This window comes from Micropterus dolomieu, linkage group LG05, assembly GCF_021292245.1.
Source record: "Micropterus dolomieu isolate WLL.071019.BEF.003 ecotype Adirondacks linkage group LG05, ASM2129224v1, whole genome shotgun sequence".
Classification (NCBI taxonomy): Eukaryota; Metazoa; Chordata; class Actinopteri; order Centrarchiformes; family Centrarchidae; genus Micropterus; species Micropterus dolomieu.
This window is the reverse complement of record NC_060154.1, coordinates 17499025-17523874: the sequence shown is the minus strand read 5'-3', so window position 1 is coordinate 17523874 and position 24850 is coordinate 17499025. Positions and strand designations below refer to the sequence as shown.

Below are 24850 nucleotides of genomic sequence, written 5' to 3'. Positions count from 1 at the left end.
TCGTTGTTTGTTTTTGTTAATTTTTGATATATTTTTACAATACCTCACTTGCACAACTGCACTTTCCACGCATCTGGTTTAAAAATAAATTGAAGCACCAGGTGAAGAACTCATGTCCATGTCTCCTCCTTCCACCATGGGGCTAAACCTTACAGGCAGCACTTCCACTACTAATGCCATAGCTTTTCTACATTAAGAGAAGTGTGTAATTTATCTGCGCATGATGACTTTAATCGGCCCTTGTACTTTCTGAAACTTGCAAAACAATATTTCAGGCAGTCCTTCAGGCACACCTTTGTTTTTGACAATCTAGGCACTAACGCAGTTTAAGTGGTCATAACGTTTCTCTCTCTCCAATTCAATAGTGACTTCAGCAGCCTGACAGTCAAGCTGAAGTCTTTTAACTGAGCATCTGGTGTTACTCTTGTAAAGTTGTTTCACCTTGTTTTTGTTGGTATGTAGACTAGGATCATTATCCAGCCTTAGCTTACTTCACTGAAGTGGTGAAGTAAGCTAACATAAGCATAGCATTGGTGAGCATGTGTGACCTAGAATGCAGCTGTTAGCTTGGATCATGTGGGTAACAATTACATTATGGCAGAAAAAGCATTAAAATGCCTATGGAAACTTTGTGAAACCACTCCTAAGTGTCTGGCTGTCCATCTGTTTGCTTAGTATGTTCCAATGATCATTATTTCACCAAATGATGGCTAAATTACACAGTTCATCTGAGTAATGTAAAGACACATTATTTGTGTTTAAACAGGGTGACTGAACAATTCATTCTGAAAACAGCTCTTTTGTGATCTACCTGTTCACCTGCACATCTAAACTGACTACTTAGTTTAGGTCATCACTATTTGCCTCTTAACCCTCTAAGGGTTGCAACTAGCTCTATGTTTACCCCCAGCAATTAGCTAGGAGTTAATGGCCCAGTCTCACTGTCCACACTCACAAACTCACAGACTCTCGGAGTCTTCAACTATTTATTTTAGTTTTTGCCTGATGATGCTGTTTTGACCAAGAATAGCGCATTGATTATTGACAAATATATATTATCGACAATTACATCTCATCAATTTTGTAGGGCAAGAGCTTGCAAGACGTATAAATCAGGCGGAAAGTAAAAACATATTTATAGCAATTTGAGCCATTGCAGCCTCATGCAATCACTTACCAAGTGATGTCAGTTAAGTATGTGAGGGTTAAGGGTTTAGGGTGGACATTAAGATTGGGCCAATCTAACCTTTACCTTGCCTCCCTGGCTGAGTACTTTCAGCTGTGTATGCAGTTTTCATGCCTAGGTAAGTAGTTATGGTAGCATCATACATTTGTGGCTAAAATCAAATTGAAATTCCAAACTCTATTTAGCAGTAGGCCTACTACTTAATAGCTAAAGAAGACAGCTAAACCTCTACCTACCCTATCTGATGAGCACTACTAGCTTAAGATTAATACTAATGGCTGCCTTATGATGCCTTTTTAAAAAAAAATCAACATAGCACTCCCTTATTACTTTATCACCTCTACGCTAGCTAATTCCTGCACAGCTGATGATGAAATATTTCTTCTGACCCACAAGCCGAACATTTGAACCACTGAATGCATCATCAGGTTTTCACAAAGCGTAATCTTTAACTTCAGCTGGCCATTTGCAGCACACACAACCAAGTGGCAGCTTCTCACAACTGAAGCCACTCCGGAAGTAACTTAAACCTGCATTCTTTTACACGTCCTTCACGCAAACATTGGTTAAACTGCATTTCAATCATTACCTCCCGCACACCTGAACAGTATAAAAATGCCCAAATGCAATGCCCAAAAGTGTGCTGGTACTCACAGGTACATAGTACAGGCACTATTACATTTCACTCTTTGGCGTACCGGGACTCTGGTGCTTTTTTTGTAAGCATGTGCATAAAGTTGCTCATCAATGTCAATTTCGCGAAACAACCAATCACAGCTTGGATAGGGCGGGACATTACAGCAAACTTTAGGAATGTTGAACACGTGCTGCATGAATAGTAATGACTATTGACAAGTTAACACTTAGCAATAAGAGATCAGAGACTAACCACCATGTAGACCATGTGTCCTTGTACCTCCTGCCCCTACTGTCTTCTTTTTTGAAAACCAATACATGGATACCCTACCCATACTTAGGAGTCAAAGTTGACTTCTCTCCTCAGGTTTTTTTAATGTACACAGACTTGTACTTTAAACTTTTTTATTAATGAACAAAATATATTATTTAAAGAGGTGGTATTAAGCCCAAAGTCCAGCCCAAAGGGAGTTCCCATCTCCCACAGAAAGCCCTGCTCTGAACCACTTGAAAACAGCTCGTTTGTAGTCCAGCCCTTCACTTCCTTGACTTGTGACATCACAATGAAAATGCGTCATAAAGCTTGCCAAGCAGCTTGCGGGGGTCAGGCACGACCTCAAACCAAGCTAGTCTGAGTGGAGGCCCTTTGGCTCAACTCGCCATTGTTTGGTTTTCCATTGTAGAAATGTTGTATCTGTACCTGCTTCCAGGTACTTTTTCTCGTATCACCTCACCTCCCTCGAGGTTCCAAGCGAGCTGAGGGATACTAAAATGTAACGTGAAAACAGACAGACTGCTGATTGGTCAGAGAGAATCGTCACTATTCACTGCATCATCATTGCTGCACCAGACAGAAGCCAGCAACAGAAAGTTTTATATTTTACAGTTTTCAAATGGAATTTCATCACTAAATCCACTTCTGAGAAGTTTTGAGGTGAGAAATATTTCGAATATTGACAGTTTTATGAGAAGTGATGGCGGAACAAAAATGTGATGAATATTTTCGGAGTTGAGGAGCTCCGCAAGTGGCTGCGGGGAATGTCTGTGCCAACCCGCGGGAGGAGTGTGTGAGGCCGGCCAGCCGCCCGCTCACAGAGCCCTCTGCTCCCGCCGTCACACAGACCGCTGCAGCAACAACGGCAGAGGAAAACACAGCTGGAAGGTTTTCATACCGCTTATCTGTCTTTACATTCTGAGTAAGGTTGAAACTTTTTAACTTAAAAAAGAGAAAGCTGTGTGGATCGCTGGTGTGTGTGTCGCATTGAACATTACGTCGCGGCAGTTGTGTGTGGCGTCACTATGACGACAAGCTATGTACTATCTCTGGGTACTGTCTGCAATGGAAAACGGAGCAGGGCCGAGTAGAGTCGAGTCTATCGATTTGCGCTATGGTAGCATTTTTCGGCAAGGCAGCATAAAGTTAGATCGTCAGAACACCGGCAACAGTTCAATGTTTAGTCCTAACAGACGATGCAACTCCGACTCTGTTTGGGTCTGGAAATTCACAATCACAACCTGTAAGTATGCTTTATTGGTTGTGAATTATATTTAAAGTAAACACGGCAATGTAACTTCACAGACTGTTCAAGTGCGGAGTTGTTGTAAACGTTGGCTAACACAGCTAAAGTTATAGCTACAATGCTAATGTTACACCTGATGTGAAAGCTACTAAGCAAACTTTCAAATTGTTTGGCCAATTTTTATGTAAAATTGAGTTTAAATATGGTGATTTTTGTAGTGGTTTATGGTAAGATGTGGAACAATGATGTTGTGTGGTTGTGGACTGCTAGGCTACAGTCGCAGTCTGAAGTGGCTTTGATTTGGATCACACTACCTTGTTTCTTACGACCCACCCTTCTCTGCTTTTGATTGGCTAGTAGTCCTTACCTGGGAACTGCACATGTGCAATTCCCAACAAAGATTTTGTACAAGTAAGATGCATCACTCTGTAGCTCAAGAGCGGAGCGTACAACACATAGGGTGAAAAGAGGAGCTGCAGCAATGTGCAGTATGAGAAAAATATGGTGTTTTTTGAAAATTAAACCATGTAAACCTGTTTTGGCACAACCCCCAATTAAGATTTTGAAGCTGAAAATGAGCATAATACCACCTCATTAAAATATGGTAACATATATAAAATAAAATAAAACAATACAGTTATTTTTATACATATATACATACACGTATACACCCCAAACATTCCACAGGGCATTTTTTGAATTTGCATCTGGGGTGAATGTAAACAGCAGCAACCAGATGATAATATGAAAGTTTCATCTACGCATTAAACAGTCTGACAATTGGGAAACATCGTGACTGCGTTTGTGCGCAAAGCATGATCGATGTAAAACACAGAGTCCACTTCCTCTCATCTTGCTGGACTCTTGTGCTGACAGCTCAGAACATGGACCACCTGCCGAGTGCCTGATCCGGGATGTTGATAGGGCAGGTCTCTGTAACGATGTGGGCACAACAGTCTCTAAATTCCGTTTCTTAGTCAACACGAGTCCCATTTTGGGACTGGATCTTTAGGAGCAGAACTGACTCCAAGCTGGGCCAGCATGGCTCCTCTCCTGGCTCTCTTTTCTCTCCGTACCCGCCGTGGCGCCTGGTCCGGGTGGATTGTGGTCTGCTGCTCTTTAATCCAAAAATCCTGTCTTCATCTTCCTTATTACTGATATATTTTGAAAATTATACTCCTGCATATATATTTTGCTTGTAAGAGGTGTAAATTTGTTGTAAACGGGTCACACTTGTGACCAGTAGTATAACATAGTGTTCCAATTGGCTGTTTTCCTAGTTATCATTTGTTTATTTTTACACATTTTGAAACTACCAGATGTGTTGGACCTCCTAGACATACGTGACCCCCCCAAGTGCTGTGTGCCGCATCACCGCCATTCCAAAATTGGATTTTTAAAATGACTTGTATAGTAGTGGCTCAGATAGGGAGTACAAGGGTGAAACGGCCTGCTTGCCAGGTAGACTGCTGAATGGCAATGTAGAGGTAAACTATCTGGAGGATGAGGCAGATGTTCATGAGAACCAGTTGGTTTTCTCCACCCCTCATCTCGCCACCCAACCTCCCACTGCAGCAGTTGGTGTTGAAGCAAACTCACCACCACTGCCATATCTTGTTGAGTGTCCCACAGGGACAAGCCAAAAACGAACAAAAACAAAACTTTCTGCAGTAAGCAAAAATGTCTGTAATGTCACATTTATAGACATCCATAGTTTGAATTCAGAACAACTCTGTGATTAGGAAGTTATTCTGTTAAAGTTGAGTGTCATCAGCATTGCAGCATGAAAAATGAAAGCCCAGAACAGAGGTTTATTGTGTTTTAAGGTCATTCTTTTCATACTTTAAACCTCCAGTCACTGCCTTTCCATTTGAAAAGCATTCCTCTACTTTCACTGTTCAACACTGTGGGCAGATCCCCATGCACTTAAACCTTTTAGAAATACTTGTCAGTCATGTATTAAAGCAACACCCAGATGGATATAGTCAAAATATGGATACTGTCCCTTTCTGTGATGTAGAATTGGCCCTTCAGTTTAGAGATGCCATTTAGTTTTAGTGAGTAAAGATAAAACAATAATTGTAAAGGAAGCAAGTGTACTATGTTTAAGTATATGGTATTTTTACATTTTTAACTCAGTTCAGGGCAGTTTATCTTAAAGGCTGCACCTTGTGTTTGTTATAAATTATCTTGTACTACACCTAAAGCACTAATTCTGTGTTATGTACTGTATGTCTAGAAGCTTGTACCAGTCGCTAGTTTACTTGTAATCTGAAGTTTGTGATTGTTTGATACCTGACTTTTGCTTGCCTGCTTCTCGCCTCACTGGACAATTCTCTGAACCTCAACCTCACCCTCTTGCCATCCAACCCAAACCCCCCCCAGCTCCACTGTTCTGCCTGCCACTTGCCTTTTTCTGCCATTTGACAATAACTCACTATAACTTCGCCTGCTCTGTGTCCGGTCTGCTTCTGGGTTCCAGCCTGAACTCTGATAGAACATGATAAAACTGACACCATACTAGCCTTTTTTAGGACAATTGCAATGTTTTATGTTATGTTTAAAAGTTTAGACAGTGTGGAAGGACAAAAATGCTGAAATAATTAAATAACACTGGAATCTGTCAAGCGTATTAACTGTCCTTCTACTTTTTTCATTAAGAGATTAGGAAGAGGCTCATCTTTCTATATAGAATGGCATCTGACGAGTGAAGGGCACTTATTATGAAAAATGTATTGACTCAATCTAGCAGCTCATAAGACCACCCCACCCATTGAAGTTGATCATCATTTTTAAACAATAAATGAGGAAATATCAGTATTTTGTACACGTTCTGCATATGGAATGTGTTTGGTATGCAACCAACAAATTAAATTGAAGGGACTTGTGCTACAATGCCATAAATCCATTTAACCTGCATTCATGCTGGATTCTGGCCACTAGGGGGCAGAACATCAGTGACAGCCACACAGTTTTTACCATACAGCATGATATAGTTGTAATGGCTAACATGTTAGCTACCAGTTGCTACTTAACACATTAATGATGCATTTAAATTCCCATGTTCACTCTCCTTTTAGCTCTGTTTTGGGCTCCATCAACTCCTGAGAAAATATCAAGATGTTCACTTTTCTTCACCAGAAAGCAGCTAATCTTTTTTTGTGTTTAAAAAATGGCTTCTAATCCATGCAGTACATTTATGGGCTGTAAAACCAAAACAAGAGATCTGTAGAGCAGAGGAGTTGAGTATTCATTCTCAATGATTTTGGCACTATAAGCAACACCTCTAATATTACACATATTTTATTGAATGTTAAAATCAGAAACACTGATATATTCCGGTTTAGAAAATTAAAAAAATATCTTCATTCCATAATATTTAAAATAGCATATATGAATTATTCCAGCCAAATTTGCGATTTTGCAACTTAGGGGCTCAATAACTATGATATTAATTACTTGTAAATATGCCAGCAATCGATTTGTGAGTCCATGTTAAATTCTTCAAAAGAAACTTGATGCAAGGCATCATTTGAAGAATTTGTCTTCACAGTGAGTATAGATAGTTTTTGAATCAATTCTCTGTTGGGTTGATGAGCGTTACGTGACTGTGCAGGCAGACCTCGACATCTGTTGGGATACATTTTTTATAAGGAAGCCCTCCTTGTGGGCATACCTCCTCCGGTGTATGAAACATTTGTATCAGATAAATGAAGCTGAGTAATCAACAAGAAATGAGTTGAAGGTGCAGACTGCGGCCCTATGCGTGAGAGAAAGGCCGACCAAAGCTCTTTGACACACATGCAATGAGCAACCTGATGCTGCAACACCCAGGCTGGCTGGATATTTCTTACATCCTTTCCTGTGCTTTGATCACGGACTCTTTTTAACTAGATCCATTCCTCTCTTTGTGTTTCCCTTTTTATTCTGCCCCTCCAAGCCTGTTTCCTCTTCTGTAAAAACACAGCTGGGTCATTCTTCTCATTCTACTTGACATTCTCATCTTTTCATGCTTCATCCTTAATGGTTTCATTATACTTAAGAGAAGACACATTTTTGGATAAGCTGCATTATATTTGTCACAGGCTGGTTGTGGTTGTTCAGGCTTGTCTCCTGTCAGTAGATAACCTTGGTATGTTAAATGGAGCAACAATAGTTCTTTCCCAGATGAGATTGCAATGTGACAGTGTCTTTTATTATCACTTTGTCTGTCTTCAAAGGCATGTCAGCACCACAGTCAACTGTAGTTTAACCCTGGAATTAGTTTTCGCTGCCATGTACTTTATCCTACTGTGGATGTGCTGCAACGGCATGGATGTCAGCTCTGTCACACAAAATGTGAGCTGACAGGGTGTGATCAGGTTTTTTTCTGGACATAAATCCTTGTTCTTCAGTTAAGCTCGTTTGTACACATCCCAGTGTAATTAGAGGACGTTTCAATGAAAGGTCATTAAATGAAATGGCATTTTTGCAACACCCCTCGTTACTGGACAAATTATTACAGTTTATCAGTAATAGGACCTTGGCATTCAACCCTACGCCAGACATCAAAATTTTGTTGCAAACTCAGGACTATATTAGAGAAGTGACATGACGACAGATGATTAATTACACAATTTGACTTTTTGTGTTTTATATATTATAACAAATATGGTCTTACAAACAATACAATTCTGATTTTGTGTAGCTGTATTTTGAACAGTGCCTGTTTGTAAAATCCATATGCTCTATTTATGTTCCTCCTCATCCTAGATCCTAGACTATGAATATTAAATTATAAGTTTTACATTAATATTAAATCACAACACTGACACGTCACCACCCTTTAAGTTAGATACTGCAAACAGCCAACAGCTCCAGCATTTAGCTCCACTATGTTCACTAGCTAGCTGTGTCAGTCTGCTGTTTGGTGCTGAGCAGCTAGTGTACAGCTTGCCTGCTGCAGCCGAAAGCGACGCTATGAGAGCGGGGAGAGTGGACCACAAGCCGAGGGGAGCTGCAGATTCAGCTGATAATTCCCTGGGTTCATCACCACGAGTGACCGCTTTCATGTTGTCCCATTGTTTTCACATTGTGATTTGATGTATTGTTATTATTAAAAGTAGCCGTAATAGTATGCAGTAGATTTAAAATAGTCAATCTACAAAAATGTATCTGCAACTTTGACAAGTCTTCTCGGATTTTAAAAATGAATATCTTCAAGGTTGAACAAAACAAGATATCACCATAGGCTCTGGGATCTTGTGGAGGGATTTCTTTTTGCGTCTTTCTGCATAGACCAAATGATTAATCAAGAAAGTTTGATTAAAAAATTTGATTAATTGTTAGTTGTGGTTGTTAGTTGTCTATTTACTTAGGTGGATGTGGTGTTTCAAAAGGTGAATTAAAAATGTCCAGCCTAAGGTATCCATCCACTGATTTTATGCTTCAACAGAATTTATCTCTTGTGAAACATCATGAAATTTTGATAATAGACGCATGGGATTCCCTGTTATTGGCAACGATGACGTGTCAAAATAGAAATCCATAAACTTCTCTTGACACTGCATTAAAGTGGACACATTCCCATGATTGATTAGACATCCAGCTGACAGATACCCAGTGATTGTTTACTGTGGTGGACCCTGGCAACGACGGCATTTATTGCTGTCTGGTCCAGCAGTATTTCAACATTGTGTCTCACTCTTCAGAGCCCTCAGCTAGCAGGTTCACAGCAACCACACACTTCCAAGTAAGCAGGTGGTTTTCTTACTAAACCACAGCACATCCCTGCTTTGTTTGCCTGTGCTGTCACCTCTTGAAACTGATGTTTTCACTTGCTGGTAGAGTGCATTTAAGGAAAGTAAGGAATGTAACACTGGATAATTTATGGGTAATTATCCATCGCACTTTGACGATCAACATTTTCACCGAATTCCCTTCAGGTTTGTAAGTACTCTTAGAGGAATAAACACTGCTGTTTACCGTGTTGGTATTGGGAAATGAATTATCACTTCAGTAGCGTGTGTAGTTTGTGTATTTTTTATTTTGCACAAGTTTTTTGCACTACAACAGTGGTTCGGCTTTTCTTCATCTCGTATTCATTATTCAAAACATAACTGTTTTTACAAGAGCTGCTGCTTGAATTTTAAAGCCTTGAAGGGGGAATATGCCTTTTGCTGCTATCAGGTGCTGCTAAAAACTTTTCACTCACTTCTACAGCTCATTATCCATTCAAATCACAGCAGCACGTCAAGTGAAAGTGACTGACAACAGCAAGAGACGGAAACCGCAAGTAAACGATGATACTGGTGACATCCTCCCCACCAGGAGTCCTTGCATCGGAAAGAATCAATGTCAAACCGACGGCACATCGCTTCCCCTCTTGCATTTTCTGTGATGTGTGAGAATTTTATGCTTTCAATGACCCATGCTTTGCACTGTCTCAAAAACCAGACACTGCCGGGTACACAGAAAGAGCAGCATTACTGCCCCCCCCCCCCCCCCCCCCCCCCCCCCCCCCCCCCCCCCCCCCCCCCCTTTCCCAGCTGTTTTGTTGCCTGAAGAAGACTTGTGTGGTTCTGCAAAGGCAATTAAATTTCTTATATTTGGAGAAAGTGTGATTTTACAATACAATGTGTGAGGTAGTTTCTAGGCAGGCCAGTTAACAAACAAATGTTTGGGGGGTATCAGTTCTACTTGAGCTAGAGAAGAGAACTTCTCTAGCATTTCAACAAGACATCATCAGCTGTGCCGTGTGTGGGAGGATGTGCTCTTTGAAGCACTACACTTCTGCTGCTCCATTCAATAAAGAGTGACTCAAGCTTCGAGCGTAGTTGGTTTGATCCATTTTTATTAAAGTAAATATGACGTTAACGCGGCTGTGGGTGAGCTGGTATTCCCGTACAATCACATCTATTAATTTCCTAGGGATTGCATGGGCCCAAACAGGTCCTGATGATGTCATGGCTCTCTGCGTCATTAATATTGAAAGGTCATTTCCCCCTACTTGGAAGTCGTGTTTATCTCATACTGGGTTCAATTTCCAATTTGCCACAAGACTACCTGGGTCACTCTTACTATTTATCTGGGAAAAGACTACCTAACACTATTATAAAATTCCTCTGGAAATTAGCTGACTACTTCTTTTGTTGTTTCCTGTGGAGCCCACGGACAGGCAGCATAACGTTTCATCTACTATTTCCCTACTGTAGTCAGGCTCAAGACTGTTCACCATTTTCAGTGGCTAGAATATATTCAAAGCTGACCAAAAGAGACGGCGATGCTCAAAATACTGACAGTGTCACAAACATTATAAAAAGTAAACTTAAGAAGAAATATAAATTACATTTGCTGCTTCATGCATTAAAATACTTTGATTTAGTGTGTAGTCATAGACATATATCATCTCTATATAAACTGTATAAATTTAGTTTCAGGCTTTCATAATATTTGAGTCATAAACACGTGATTTGTTGCCATTACAATCATGTTTCTTTTGTTTTATTTCTTACATAGGTGACATATTTTGGCACATTAGAACAACATACTGTTCTCATTAGGAACCTTAGGCTACAGTGGTACTTTTATAGGTATACTTAGTTTTGAAACCTTAAAGAAGTCTTCCTCTCTATCTCTATTTTATTCTCTTTCACTTAAAAATGTATTCTGGCTGTTTGACCCTTTACAAAATAAAAGCTCAACAAATTTATATTTACATTTATATTTGCATATCTGTGTGTAAAAAAAATTACTTAAGCCTGTGACACACAGATGCCCTCAGAGCTCCTTATTAAAAAATGAAAGCCATGCAGTAATGTTGTGACCTTGTGCATATATTGTGCTTACATGCTATCAAAGTGTATGCCATATACTGTATTTTTGAAGCACACAGACATCTTTATACCATGTTTGGCTCAATAACTTTGGAGGGTGTCTGAACCTGTGACTCATTACAGCTTGGAATTGCATTATGTTTCATTTTGCGTCTTCCTCCACATTCTTCACCTTCCTTTGTAGCCTGAATCCCACTTGGAAAGCAAGAAATTAGGGCAGCAGTTCCCAGGAGAACTGTGGAATAAATCAAGGTTTCTGATGAGTGTGTTTGCAGTCTGCCGTCTGCTGGTAATTGCATTTCAGTCAGTAATCATTGATTGTGTAAAAATGATCATGAACACGCTATTGTCTCCTCGTCTGTGAAACATGTTTGGCGTAATTTGATCACAAAAGGAATTTAAAGTAAATCGTACACGCTTGTTTTAATATTGACAACAGCGCTGTGCTAGAAATGTCAACTTCATCTCTTTAAGTTGAACTTTTCTTTGAAGACGCCTCTCAGACTAAATGCCAGGCTTGAGATGGAATCTTATAGATCTAAATTTCATAAGCCACATTTGCTAAAAACAGACCATCTGAGAGAAACGATTCACTATCAAAGGTTACTGCGTGGTCCAGCAACAGGAAAAGAAGCATGACATTCAGTTACTTCCTGCTCCTTCTAAAGCCATGGAGAGTTACCACACGGACTAAAGGCAACACCATAGTCTAAACCAGCAGGTGGAGCTCAACAGACTGCCAACCATGGCTTATAGCAGCAACCTTCTCAATGGTTCAGTCAGATGGGAAGACTGCCTTCTGAAACCATGCCATCACTGCTCCAACACCTAGCTGTCTGCTATGTCCCCCCACAGGACTTTTTGTTAATTCCCTGCGGTAATGCATGTTTCTTTTCACCTCTGTGAGAAAGTCACACTGAATGACTGCTATCGAAGATAATCATTAGTGTTACTAGCCTGTTGACTTTCCTTTCCACCCTTTGGGTATTGCTGTGGGGGGAACGACGCCCACATTGCACCACAGTCATTTTTAATCATGGAGGTACAAGGTCTTACTGGGGAAGGGAGAGCCTGCAGATTACATCATGCAGCTCCATGGACAGCTGTCACAATGAGTCAGGTGAATGTGGTGAGGCTGAAAGTCACTGTGTTCCTTATGCGAGGGAACAAAATCCTCCTGCAGTGAGGGAGCTTCCAGTTCAGTCAGCGTAAACGTATGAGTAGCTACTTTGACAGGAGGCTGTAATGTACAGTAACATCCATGTCTGCAAAGCAATAGATGATAATACAATTGCAAAAGAAACTCACCTGTGACTGCAATCGTGCATGTGTTTCTCTTATCGGCATGGAACGCTGCCCAGAACTGGCATTCAATAAGACATTAATTCATGTTGGTGTTAGCCAGGCCTCCCTTTCACGTTTGCAGTTTGTCCAGAATGCCGCAGCTCACCTTTTAACAGGAAAACGCAAGCGAGAGCACATTTCCCCCGTGTTGCTCTCCCTTCACTGGCTCCCTTAAGGATTGATTTCATGATTATATTTTTTACCTACAAATCATTAAATGGGATTGCTCCAACCTATCTCTCCAGCCTTTTACAACAGTACATCCCATCAAGGTCACTCAGGTCAGCTGATCAGTTGCTCCTTGTTGTCCCAACATAAAGGCTGAAGCACAGAGGAAGGTGCGCCTTTGCAGTTGTAGCCCCAAACTCTGGAATGAATAGCTTTTGAAAGTGAAGCTGGCCCCTACACTGCCTCTTTATCCTCTGGATTATAACTCATTATGATAGTTACCTTTCCTTTGTCTTTTAAACTTGTCTTTGTGGCCTTCTTTTTTTACTGTTGTTTTTATGGTTTTTGCGATATTTTCAATGTACAACAATTTGGTCCACTGTTGTTTTTAAATGTGCTTCATAAATAAATTTTGATGTATGACTGAGCAGAATGCTCAGGGGGAAAATAACAAATTTAATAACATAAACACAGTTATTTTTTTAAATAATTTGGACAATGAACACCTAAGGCTATGATTACAAATGCAAAAATAACATATATTTGCCATTGTGTTTATTTTTTGAATCCACCATAGTTCCACACGCCGCAGATTTGCATGTGCTCAATTATACATTCAGTGTGTGACAAACATGTGCACTTCCTCATAATGAGATGGAATTATTTATAGCATGCTGTGCTCTTATCATTTGTCGGGCCCAACAGGTACAAAAAGATTGAAGGTCAAGGACACCCAAACTTGTCCCCCCTAGCAAGCTGTTACTTGGACAAACATTCATCATTCAAGCACACAATTGCACCACATCCAGTCCCGCTTCACCACAGAGTCCTTATTGGATAAACAAATACCTGCTATACTCTGTAAGTGGCGGGTCCTCCTGTTCTTGACTAAAATTAATATTACACACAAGATAGTTCACTGATACATCTCCGTTTGCAGGAATTTAATATGCCTATTTAATGCACGGCCCTTCACTTTTGGCATGGTCAAAACTCCATGGAGAAAATAATTACTTTGCAATTTATTATTGTGCAAAAAATATTCAGGAGTGTCTTTCCAAAAGATAATTATATTCTGAGGCCTTCATTAAGAGCTTCCTAAGTACATTTGTAAGCCCATTCTCTCCAGGACTGTAATTCATGCTGCACTGGTGGAGCTTCTTAATTAACACCTACCACAGCCAACAAATAGAAGTGTGTTAGTTGTTAGCCTGCAGAACAAAACACCATTGTTGTTTGTAATGTTGTCTGTGGTCACCTTCTTGAATTGCAGATGACTATCTTCTCTTTTTTTCATCACATTTTTCTCTCTCTCTCTCTCTATATATAATTTATAATATGATCTGCTTGCACTGCTTTGTCATATTTGATTATATTTTTTCTTTTGTAAATAGGTTTATCTTTAGCCAATGAGATTTACTGAGCACACAAACCAACAGAAAGGTGCAAAAAAGTAATTATTTATTATTATTTTTATTAATAACCATGTTTTAGCATGATACCACTGTTTAAAGAGACAGCCTATCCATTGTTTGTGTGTGTGTGTTTAGGTGGAAAAGTGAGGCGGGGGGCGGGGGGGTGACACCTGGCCTCTTTAGATAATCTATTTATGGCTTTCACACTTCATTAGGCCCAAACAAAAATACTTGGCTCTTGAATATGTTTATCAAATGTCTCAATGTTATCAGTCACAGCTGCAACAAACCATAAAAGTGTGACTCTTGCATACTGATCATAGCTTATATAGTTTTCCTGGACCTTGAAATTGTAAAATGTGGGACATCTGTGACACATCTATCTGAATAAAAGTATCATCTAAAATGTCAGTGCTACTGTAGTAGGATGTTTATTATATATTAATAAAATATGAGAAACCAAAGCCACAAGCAGCTCATTGTGTGTGTGTGTGTGTGTGCACCTGATGCTGCACCAGCTGACTCTGGGGCACTGTCTTTTTCCGGCAGCTTCTGTTGACTTTAAACCCAGTGACTTAAAAAACAATAATCTTAGTTGAGATCTCTAGGAAGGTTTGACACCAAGCTGCTCTAAATGATATTGAAAAACTAAAAGGAAAGAAACAGCGGGAACAGAATGTATCATATGGTTTAGCAATGAAGATACACTGTAAGCCTGTGAATAAATAAAATACATTTGCATCATGTCAGCTCAGACTTTAAATGGACCAACAAGAAAAAATATTACTTCCAAAATGAGACGGCAACCATTTACAAAATATGACACATATTCTGCCAAATAACTGTAGCCTATGTGAAGGAATAATACTTTAGATTACAACCACATTTGATTTGAAAAGCTGTAGGCTATAATTTTCTAATTGACAAAAAATGAGATTTTCCCAAATGGAACAAAGACAGTATTTAAATCCTCAACCTAAGTGATTTTTATTTTAGTGAACAAAAATGCCTTGTTATGCGCTTAACTTTGGATAGTATATTATGTAACAAGGGCTGGAACAATGGGTCATTATATGGGGTCCTTTTCTGGTTAATGTTGGTTGTAAGTTTTGACTACAACTGAAGACACTTGTGACAAAAAGCACAATGAGATTTGGTGCTCTGTATGTTTTTGTTAAGATTGCCTAAGGTGAGCTCCGGATCAAATAACAGGGTTTTTGGAAGTTTTCCGACAATGACTAGAAACCAAGTGAATAGCTACTATCAGGATTAAATAAACTATTCACTTTTCTTAAAACTCACAGGGACTAAACGTAGGCTATGTGATAATGATTTTATGTTCAACTTCTGAACGCTCCGCAGATTGTCAGTCCTGGCAACTAGCTCCTTCCCTCAGTCTAAATGTTAGGAAGGTAAACCTGCCATACCACAGCCTGGCCTGGTCGGGCACTAGTTTTATGGAAGCAATAATTAATCCATATATGGACACACGGAGTGAGCGCCACGCCCAACACACCTCCTCGTTTTGCGGGCTTGCTGTGTCTTGTGGTCGCCCTGCCCCGCTGCCAGGAAGTTCAGGAACTCGGTCACCGCCCCAGCCCCCCCTCCCTCCGCCTCATCCATTGTTGGGCAATAGTCTGCGACATCGAAACGATCTTAACCGAAACTTTACAGGAATCTAACTGCTGAATCTCCTTTTTTAAGCTGCTCTTGTATTCACTTTTCGATACATATTTCGAGAGGAATTAACCTTGTTGAGCCGCCAGTTAGGAGGACTACTAAACTGAGTCAGCGAGGGGAGGAAAACTTTTGAGGCAAGGAATTCCGTAATTCTCATTCCTCCATTTTGAACTTTTAAACTCCAGTTTTTCTAGTGGATTGTTTTCGGTAAGTTTACAACGTTTCCCTGTTATTGTATTTAAGCTAGATACTCATATAGTTCTTACATGGTTCAGTTAAATTGGGCAGCCTATTAACTCGACAGTTACAGGTTTTCGCAGGATTAAAGTAACGTTAGGCAAACGGAGCTAACGTTAATGTTTGTTGTGTCGGCTAGCATTAGCGCTAGCAAGGTGCCGCGTTTGACACACTGTGAGTTAGCAGGTAACACAAAGTACGTTGAGCTAAGTTAACGGTGAATTGTTAATAAGAAAATTCCTGTTTAAAATAGGTTCACTTTGCAAACACTGGTTTTAAAGTCTGCCCAACCGCGTCATTTAACGTTACCTGTTATACTGTCAATTAACAATACTTTAGCTGGACAAAACCAACCTTAATTCAGGTAAAGTTAACTAACGTTACAACAGGTGCAACTGCAGCTACTTAACCTTAGTGTTAGCACCTAAGTTAACGTTAGCTTTGACCAGGTGTTTGACCCACTCTGTCACTCCTCCATTAACGTTAGTTATTAGCGTTAACGTTACCCGTGTTTATTATTTCATTTTGGAAGGCTCTTATTTAATTGGATAGAGTATTTACATTTTCATAAAATACATAGTAGCCTATTGCGGGCGTGTCTTAGATCAAATGGTTTAATTTGCTAAGAGTTGTAAAGAGTTATTTCGCCCAAATCCCTAGTTGCATTACCCCCGGGGGAATTTAGCGTGGGAAATCGTTTTGGTTTCATTGGATTTTGAAATGTTTGTCTCTGGGACTTTTTCTGCCACACCCATACAGAGGAGGTGGACGGAATTTCACATCCGCTGTCCCAGTTACTTGGAATAATCCATAGACCAGTGTTAAATGCAGCTATTTCGTAGGTAGACGTGGTTTGAATGGCTGTCCAGACCAACTGTGAGGTTTCTGTAAAGAGCCCTTCCTACAGGGCTCTTCAAGTTTAGTTTTATATAAGTTACACATAGAAACGGTTTCATTAATATGTGTATTATCAAGATTGCCACAGTTGTTTAAGCATGGCGATCTGAAACCTCAGCAAATGAAATCAAAACAATCTGCATGGTTGGATGCTTGCTTGGGAAATATTTTTGGGTGGTTTGTGTGAAGTGACCTTTTGATGTTATAGTGGATGAGAAACCTCACAGTGGTTGATGAGTAATTGTAGATTAAAGCGTATGTGAGTAGTAAGGAAGTGCCTTAAGATTTTTGTCCGTGATAAAATGAGTTACAACTGTGCCAGACAATCTGCATCTATCCATTCTTCTTTTCTCCTTTTGATTAAAAGTGTAAAAGGAGCCATAGATCATAACAAGTAGATCATTCTACTGTTGAAAATTAGCACTTTTTAGCTAACATGGGTACATTTACATTGATTTTAATGTTGATTAATGTACACTGTCCCCTTTCAAACAAGTACAGCCTATCTAAATGCAAACATTAGTCATGATTTTTAAGGCAGAATTGAAAGCACATCCACTCAGTAACAGTTCAGTATAACATTAGGTAGTCATCACTCAAATGTGCTTCTGGTGTTTTTAATGTTTAAGCCTCTTTGTTGATAATGTAGGCTAATAGCTAGCCCCTATATTGTTCTCATAATACCGCTGACCAACATTTCAGTTGAAGCCCCTCAGCCCTCAGGGCCTGCTGATTATCCCTGCCCCTCCATGTTAGATAGCTAATCAATGGAGTTGCAATTGCTGCCTGAAAAGAGAAATCGAAATTGGGCCTCAGTGTTACTGTGCTCTGCTTTTGGCAGTCATTCTGTGAGGAATGGAGCAGTGCTGCTTCAAACAAGGATGTTATTTTTAAACATTTTTTATAGACCTACTAGTCTGACAATCCGAAAGGAAGCTTCATTTAGTAAGCAAACTTATAGTGTTTTTTTATTTTTTTTTTTTACTCCACTGTATCTTTTATAATTATGTTTTGTATCTTTTAAAAGGCTGTGCCCTATAACATACTGCCACAATCATCTCATATGCCAACAGATATTCAGTGTTTGATGCAGTTGAAATTGTGTTTCATTATTGCATCTGAAGAATAAAATTCTTATGTTTAAAATTCTTCCCCTTGACTCTGTTCATTTTTTTTAACCGCCAGAATTCCAGACACCATGACGAGCATCAACACAGCCAACATCAACTTTAAATGGGACCCAAAGAGTCTAGAGATCCGTACTCTGGCAGTGGAGAGGCTGCTGGAACCCCTGGTCACCCAGGTAATGTAAATGCGGTTTGCATTTTTATTTAGAATATTAGGAAAAGTGTAAGGCTGAGCGATTTTGAAAAAATATCTAATTGCGATTGTTTTGACTGATATTGCGAATATGATTACTACCAGGATACTAGGACAAATGACCATTTTTACATGATTATTCTCTTTTCATTGAAAAACATTCAAATGAATTACAGTGTGATTTTAGTGGGGCTCTGTACCAAACAAAGATGTCTCTAGAAGACAGGCCGACAATATTTAATTAAAAATGGTATTTTGTAGGGGTGGGAGAAAAAAATCGTTCGTATTAGATGTGGAAGATTCTGAGTCGATTAACAAATGTCAAAATCGATTATTTAAATGTTTATTGATAACATAATGTTGACGGAACCCAAAGGGCGGAACTCGCGGAAGTGCAGGTCTGTGGCGCGCACATAACAGAGACCAGAGTTCCTCTGTTCTTTTGTACAGTCTATGGTTCCCCCTCAATTAGTTCCCCCCCCCCCCCCGGTGCGGAATGAATAACCACCCTACTAAATGTGACACAGTCATTAATATCAGTGCGCAATTAATGATTTTAACTCGCATGGTAACACTGAACGCTTGACAAGTTCCCTGCGTAACATTGTCCTGTGTGTGTGTGGCCTAGCGAATGAGAGAGCGCGAGCGGCAGAACATGACAGTGAAAGTTAGTGGAGAAAAATAGTAGCAGTAAGTTTCAGTCTGGTAGTAAACATGCAGTGTAGTTCACAGCGTGTCTGTTAATGAAAGTCTGTAGTTTCCCCAACTACTAGGAATGTGAAGGTGGTTAGTGCTACCTAACATCTCCCCTGTACAGCACGTCTTTGGCTGTTACCTGTTAGTAACAAACTAATGTTAATTTGCGGAATGTCATTACTACCTAACTTACTTTTCCATGGCTGAGAACATCAGGTACAAGCTTAGACTAAACTGGTGTACAGCTCTGTCTTGTACATATACTGTACTTCCTGATAATTATATTTCAGTTATCAGAGGAGTCTGACAACTGGTTGTTAAAGAAATGAAGGTGGTGACCATGGAGCTGAGGTTAATGAAGTAAATTAGGGATTTAAAATAGTCCATTTAAGCTAATTAGGAGATGTTTCTCTTGGATTTTTATTTGCAAATCGAATGCTTAGTAATTATCCAGAGATCCTGTATAGTATTTTGACACCCATTTTATCTTTTAACAAATACTGCAGCTCCTGAGATTTGAAAATTTCAGTTGGTCACATTGCAATTTTGATAAAATACTGATTGTCTCATTGCTGCAATGTATGCACAGTCTTGGCTACAAAAAATGCTTGAAAATACAGTCAGTTCAATTTAATGCTAATACATAGTTAACATTAGTTATTAGTATTAAAAGACAGTCAACAGTCTAAGTTCTAAACCAATAGCAAGTAACATTATAATGTCAGGTATATTGAATAAAAAACAATAACCTCTAAACCTTATTTAGAGACAACATTTTGAACATTTGCTGGAAAGCTAATACAGCAGTGTTGTAGCTGTTGGCATAACTGTAGTCTGCAAAAATACATGTAAGGTCCCAAAGCAGCTGTTTCTGTTGTTAAACCATTTTGTGTCCCTGCTATAGGTCACCACTTTGGTAAACTCCAGCAACAAAGGGCCATCTAATAAGAAGAAAGGACGCTCCAAGAAGGCTCATGTTCTGGCGGCGTCGGTGGAGACTGCTACCCAAAACTTCCTGGAGAAAGGAGAAAAGATTGCAAAGGAAAGTCAGTTCCTTAAGGATGAGCTGACTGCTGCTGTGGAAGATGTCCGCAAGCAAGGTATATTGAAAATACATATTGCAACAGTATGTGGTTTCCAGCTTGTACAGAGTGCTTAGTGAAAGATAGGATGGATGATAAATAATTTATAAACTATGTACATATCATCTGCCCCAGTGGAAGACCTTGAAAAAAGAATATGTTTTGAGCCTGACAGATTTCCTTTTGCTATGGGGTTTTCAGGGACCCTATTAAGAGAGACTTTTCATTGAAGCATTCAGACTGTTGACGTCCATATCAAGCTACATACAATGTCATTGCTTTGCCTTCTACCAGGATCCATTTGAACCATGTTTCTCCTCAGAAGTGCGCGTGTTCTTGTAGCAGAGGTTGCTATTTTTGGTGTAGTGTTTCCCCTCTTCTTTCTGTCTCGTTCTTCAGTGACAAAAAAGGGAGGTGGTTAATGGATGATTTATGGTTAGACCATAGAGAAATAAAACCATAATGGTGGATATTATTTTACGTTTACGTTCAGTCATATATTTGTTTTTGTGTATTTTGGTTTGACTTACCAGTGTTTTCCCCTAGGATGGAGTTGAAGCAGCGGAGAAGAAAATTTTTTGTCTAAATATGAAACCCCAACACAACATGTCTCAGCAACATTGCTCTTGTGTCCATGAGCATGTGATGCACAATAGAATAGCTTAAAACTTCAGTGTTTTCCCATAGTTTAGTGTGAGCTTTAGATTAATGTTCTGGTGTTGCTCGTGGTGGTCATGGTCGGGGGTTTGGGGGGTCGTCCCCCAGGAAAATTTTACGTTTTCCAACGACAAATATGTAATTTCACATCATATTGGGCCATTATTTTCACCACATCTCTGAACAAATAGTTGGAAAAGCTAGAACAGATAATAAATAACCTACCCCAAAGATCAGTCTACTGGGGAGGAACTCCAGCCATTAAATTTGTGGAAAGTAATTTGGTTGGTTCTGATGCTCTCCACAGTGATTTTACATTTATGCACAACATGTTTTGGGTATCACCCCCTAAGCCTTAACGGCAGGAAGACCCTATTAATATGACCTCAGAATCATTATAGAAAAGATTCTTCATGTGAAACCACCTCCCTTCTGAGGTACATTTTATTTACACATTAAAATCCAAAAAGAAACGTCTCCTCATTAGCTTAAAAGGACTAGTTTGCATCACTAAACGACCATCCTTTCTTTTCCTAACAACCACACCAAAACTGAAAAATAATTGAATCAGTCTGTATAGGACAGAGCTGTAGGCTACGTGAGTTTGCTCTTTTTGTAACTTACTCTGTTGTAGAGAGAGTCAACATTGGACAAGTAGGCAGTAATAAAATACATCTACCAGTTACTTTCTATAAATTGAGCTAATGTTCAGTTACATAGCAGCCAGAAGACGCAGCCTAGGACACTGTAGAAGCTTCCCTGCTCAGCTGCGCAGTCTGAAGGGGAGGGGAGTTGTTTGCTAGCACTAACGGGCTTCACTTTTCCAGCAGGTGGGAAAACAACAGACAAACTTTTCTTGGTCTTAAGAAGTAGACACACTGTAACCGACACAGTACATTTACTGCCAGAATATTTTCCTCCACTCGCGTTCACCGTCACTTTATGCCACTCGGACAATCAAACACTTGCTACGCACCTCCCGATTTCTTACAGGGGTTACGCTGCTCTTATAACACCATCTGTCACGTAGATTTTCTGCATAGAACGAGGAGAAGAAGCTAGCCAAGCATTGAGTGTTGCCGTGCTCGCACAGTGTGGGAGTGAAAACATTTGTAGTGCATAGTTTAATGGTCGTGGGAAATCTTAGGAGCAGCACACCGCCGCTCCTGAATGCATATAGGGGAAACACTGCTTACCTTGTAGAACAAGTAGCCTTATTTAGAGCCCGACCAATGTATCGGCCGGCTGATGAGCTAATTGCATTTAATCGGCATCGGCCGTTTAAACAGCAGATATATGACTATTAAAAAAGAAACCTAGAGTCAGATCCTTCACTCATGTCAGTATGTTGCATAGTTTGCCCACCAGAGGGCGACCAGCTGCACCTCCCCTGTTAACTACTCTACCTCACCACAAAAACCACAGAAGAAAACAATTAGCTGACTTACACGCAGCATTTAGAAACACGCAGAGGGCTGTATGAGCGGTGAGTCTGTCTTTTGTAAAGTTAATTACATGACTTTACAAAAGATTCACGACTTGCTAACCCTCCCGTTTTTCACTGCCATCTCCTGGCTTCCTACCAGCTCACAGCAGTTTAATGTTACGGTAGTTGGGTGTTGGAAGCTACGCTGCTGACAGACGCAACCGTAGATTTATTCTGAAACTGTGTGGCTGTTCTAGTGAACGGTCCACATTTGTCACTAGTTCATCACTTCTAAATATTCTGTAATATCAGGTAACGTTACAGCAGGTAATGCTGGCCGTTGCTAAATTAGCCACAAAGGTAATGTCGTGTTTATCAGTGCAGGAGCGCTAACATTAATGAGCCGTTAAACTATAGTTTCTGGTGTATTCTAAATATATCTGTAATATATGTCTGCAGTTAGTCGGCGCGTCTGAAATGATTAAACCAGAGCGGACATGTAAATAAACGTGAGCAGAACAAGAATCTAACACGGATTCCTGGAGCTCCTCTTTTTGTGACGTTGTAGATTTGAAACGCTGTAGTCAGAGTGTAACGGCTCTGGATGTAGTTATAACGTTAGTTAAATGAAATCTCAAAGTTGCAGGTCCTCGTAGAGAGTCATGTTGTATTAGATGCATTCAACAGCAGCTCACTGTATCCTAGACGGCATGATTTATACCGATGGTTAATGAAATGAATGTACTACATTGAAATTATGGCAAATTATGTGTAAAGTGAAACACACATGCTTATTCTCTCACTCTCTCTGTTTACAGACGGCTGAAAAAGTTGCACCAGTAGCAAATATTTATTGATGTGCAATTGTTTACATGTTCACTTTTGTTTTTTAATACTTTTGAGATAATTTCACATTGTCCTTCCCTGCCCTGTATCACTCAGCACTGCAATATAATTCCCCTGTAGTCATCCTATTATTGTTAATATAGAAACCTTCCTTCACCCTTTTGTTTGAGAGGTGTCCATTTTAATAGATACTTGTCAGGTGCATAGTGTATAGAGTATAGTGAGCTTAATGTGCTCGTGGGGCTGACCAATTGTTTTCAAATCGATATTGCAATTTGAAAGAATGAAATTAGCTAATTGTGATGACAGCGATTTAAATAGAGGAAAACGTGTGGGATAATGGCGCCAGCCAAACATACACATGCAGCGGCTGTGCCGCGGTTTTGTCCGGCGTCAACTCACACTTAAGTGTGCGGAGCTTTTGGCCTACATGTTGTTGTTAATTCGTCATTTTGTGTGCTTCAACTATTGATAACAGTTCTCAGTGAGCCCATTCCGCTCTGTGCAGGCTACATATCCTACATAAGCATTTCAGAATAAGAGTGTTTTGCCGGTCTTGATTTTGCTGAGTTATTCTGATTTTGCTTATTTGTTCAGTTTTCCTTGATTTTTGTGCTTCTACAATGTACTTAAATTGTCTTTGTTGTGGTGTGTTTATTGTTGATGTACGATCGGGAGTCTGCAATGTGTGTTTTACTTTGAATATCGACTGAATTCTCTCTGCCGTTCTATGTCTGACTTCCTGTCTGTTTCATCTGCTGAAATAAAAAAAAAACAGCAAATTTAATCGTAATTGCAATATCTGGCAGAAAAATCACAATTAGATTTTTTTCCCCCCCAGTTTGTTCAGACTTATGTATTTGAGTTTTCTTGTTCATATCAGTAGGCAAGAATGGGTCCTTCCTTGATCTTTGGGTCAGCTTGTAAGACTTATGCATCCCGAGACCAGAAAATGCCATCAGATCCCCCGCAAAATGAATGACCATTTGGCTTGTGATAGCAGATCCCATCACCTAACAACCGCATTAAGTCTTATTTATTCTTTTTTGCTCTGAATATCTGTATTTTGACACACTAGCAGACCAGGGAGCTGACTTGAGGGTGGCTGTTATCACCCTGTGAAGCGAGATCTGTGTCACTGTCTTTTCTCCCCAGATGCCCAGCGAGTTAGATGTTCGAGCTCTGCTCTGAGTAGTTGGGAGGTAAATGACATGTCGTTAGATAGCCTGTGCAGTGCTCAGTGCCCAGGAATGTTACTGTAGTTGTGGTAAGCTGTCACTGGGCTGGAATTCAGTGACTGTTGTTAGCTGATGCCTAGGCCTGGCTGTCAGCTATGCCATGCTGCTCAGTGGAGCGTGCCTAGACTGATAATATGGCTATTGAGTAGGGTAACACCCCCCCAGCCCTCCTGGATTCAGAAAGCATTTTCCACCCAGCTGCGGCTCACCAGCTGTTTTTAAAAAAGGAGAAAAAAAAAAATTCTGACATGATCATTAAGGATGACGGTGCATGTTGAAGTGGCTAGTGGACCAAGTTTTTTTTTTCCCCCTCAAATTATTTGAAATTTAGTAGATGTTTTGGTCCAATTAACACATCCTCTGAATATTTAAAATCATATTTTATGAACCATCGGCATCATTAAAATCAGACATGTCTTGTTAAAGACTTCTTCTTTACTCAGGCCTTTCTGTCTGCTCTTGTCCTTGTACTTTCTGTCGTGCCCTTCCCTCCCTGTCTGTGTCTTTGTCGTCTTATTGTGTGATATACATTTTAATCATTTCATCATGCACTTGGTGGGCCGCAGGTCAGTGTTAGATAGATGAAAGTTTATTAAAGGAACCCTGATCACTATCTGCCCCCTGAAAATGGCCTTATTGATTTTGTTTACTGGGGGGAATAACAGCCTGAAGGTGCGGACTGTTTGAG

At 39.9% G+C, this 24850-nt stretch overlaps 1 protein-coding gene across 1 annotated transcript in view; it reads right to left on the bottom strand.

Annotated features, from left to right (window-relative positions):
- The window catches only part of faf1 (Fas (TNFRSF6) associated factor 1), a 1021784-nt gene that overhangs the window by 686657 nt on the left and 310277 nt on the right, over positions 1 to 24850 (bottom strand). The gene's annotated exons all lie outside the window — the stretch shown is intronic.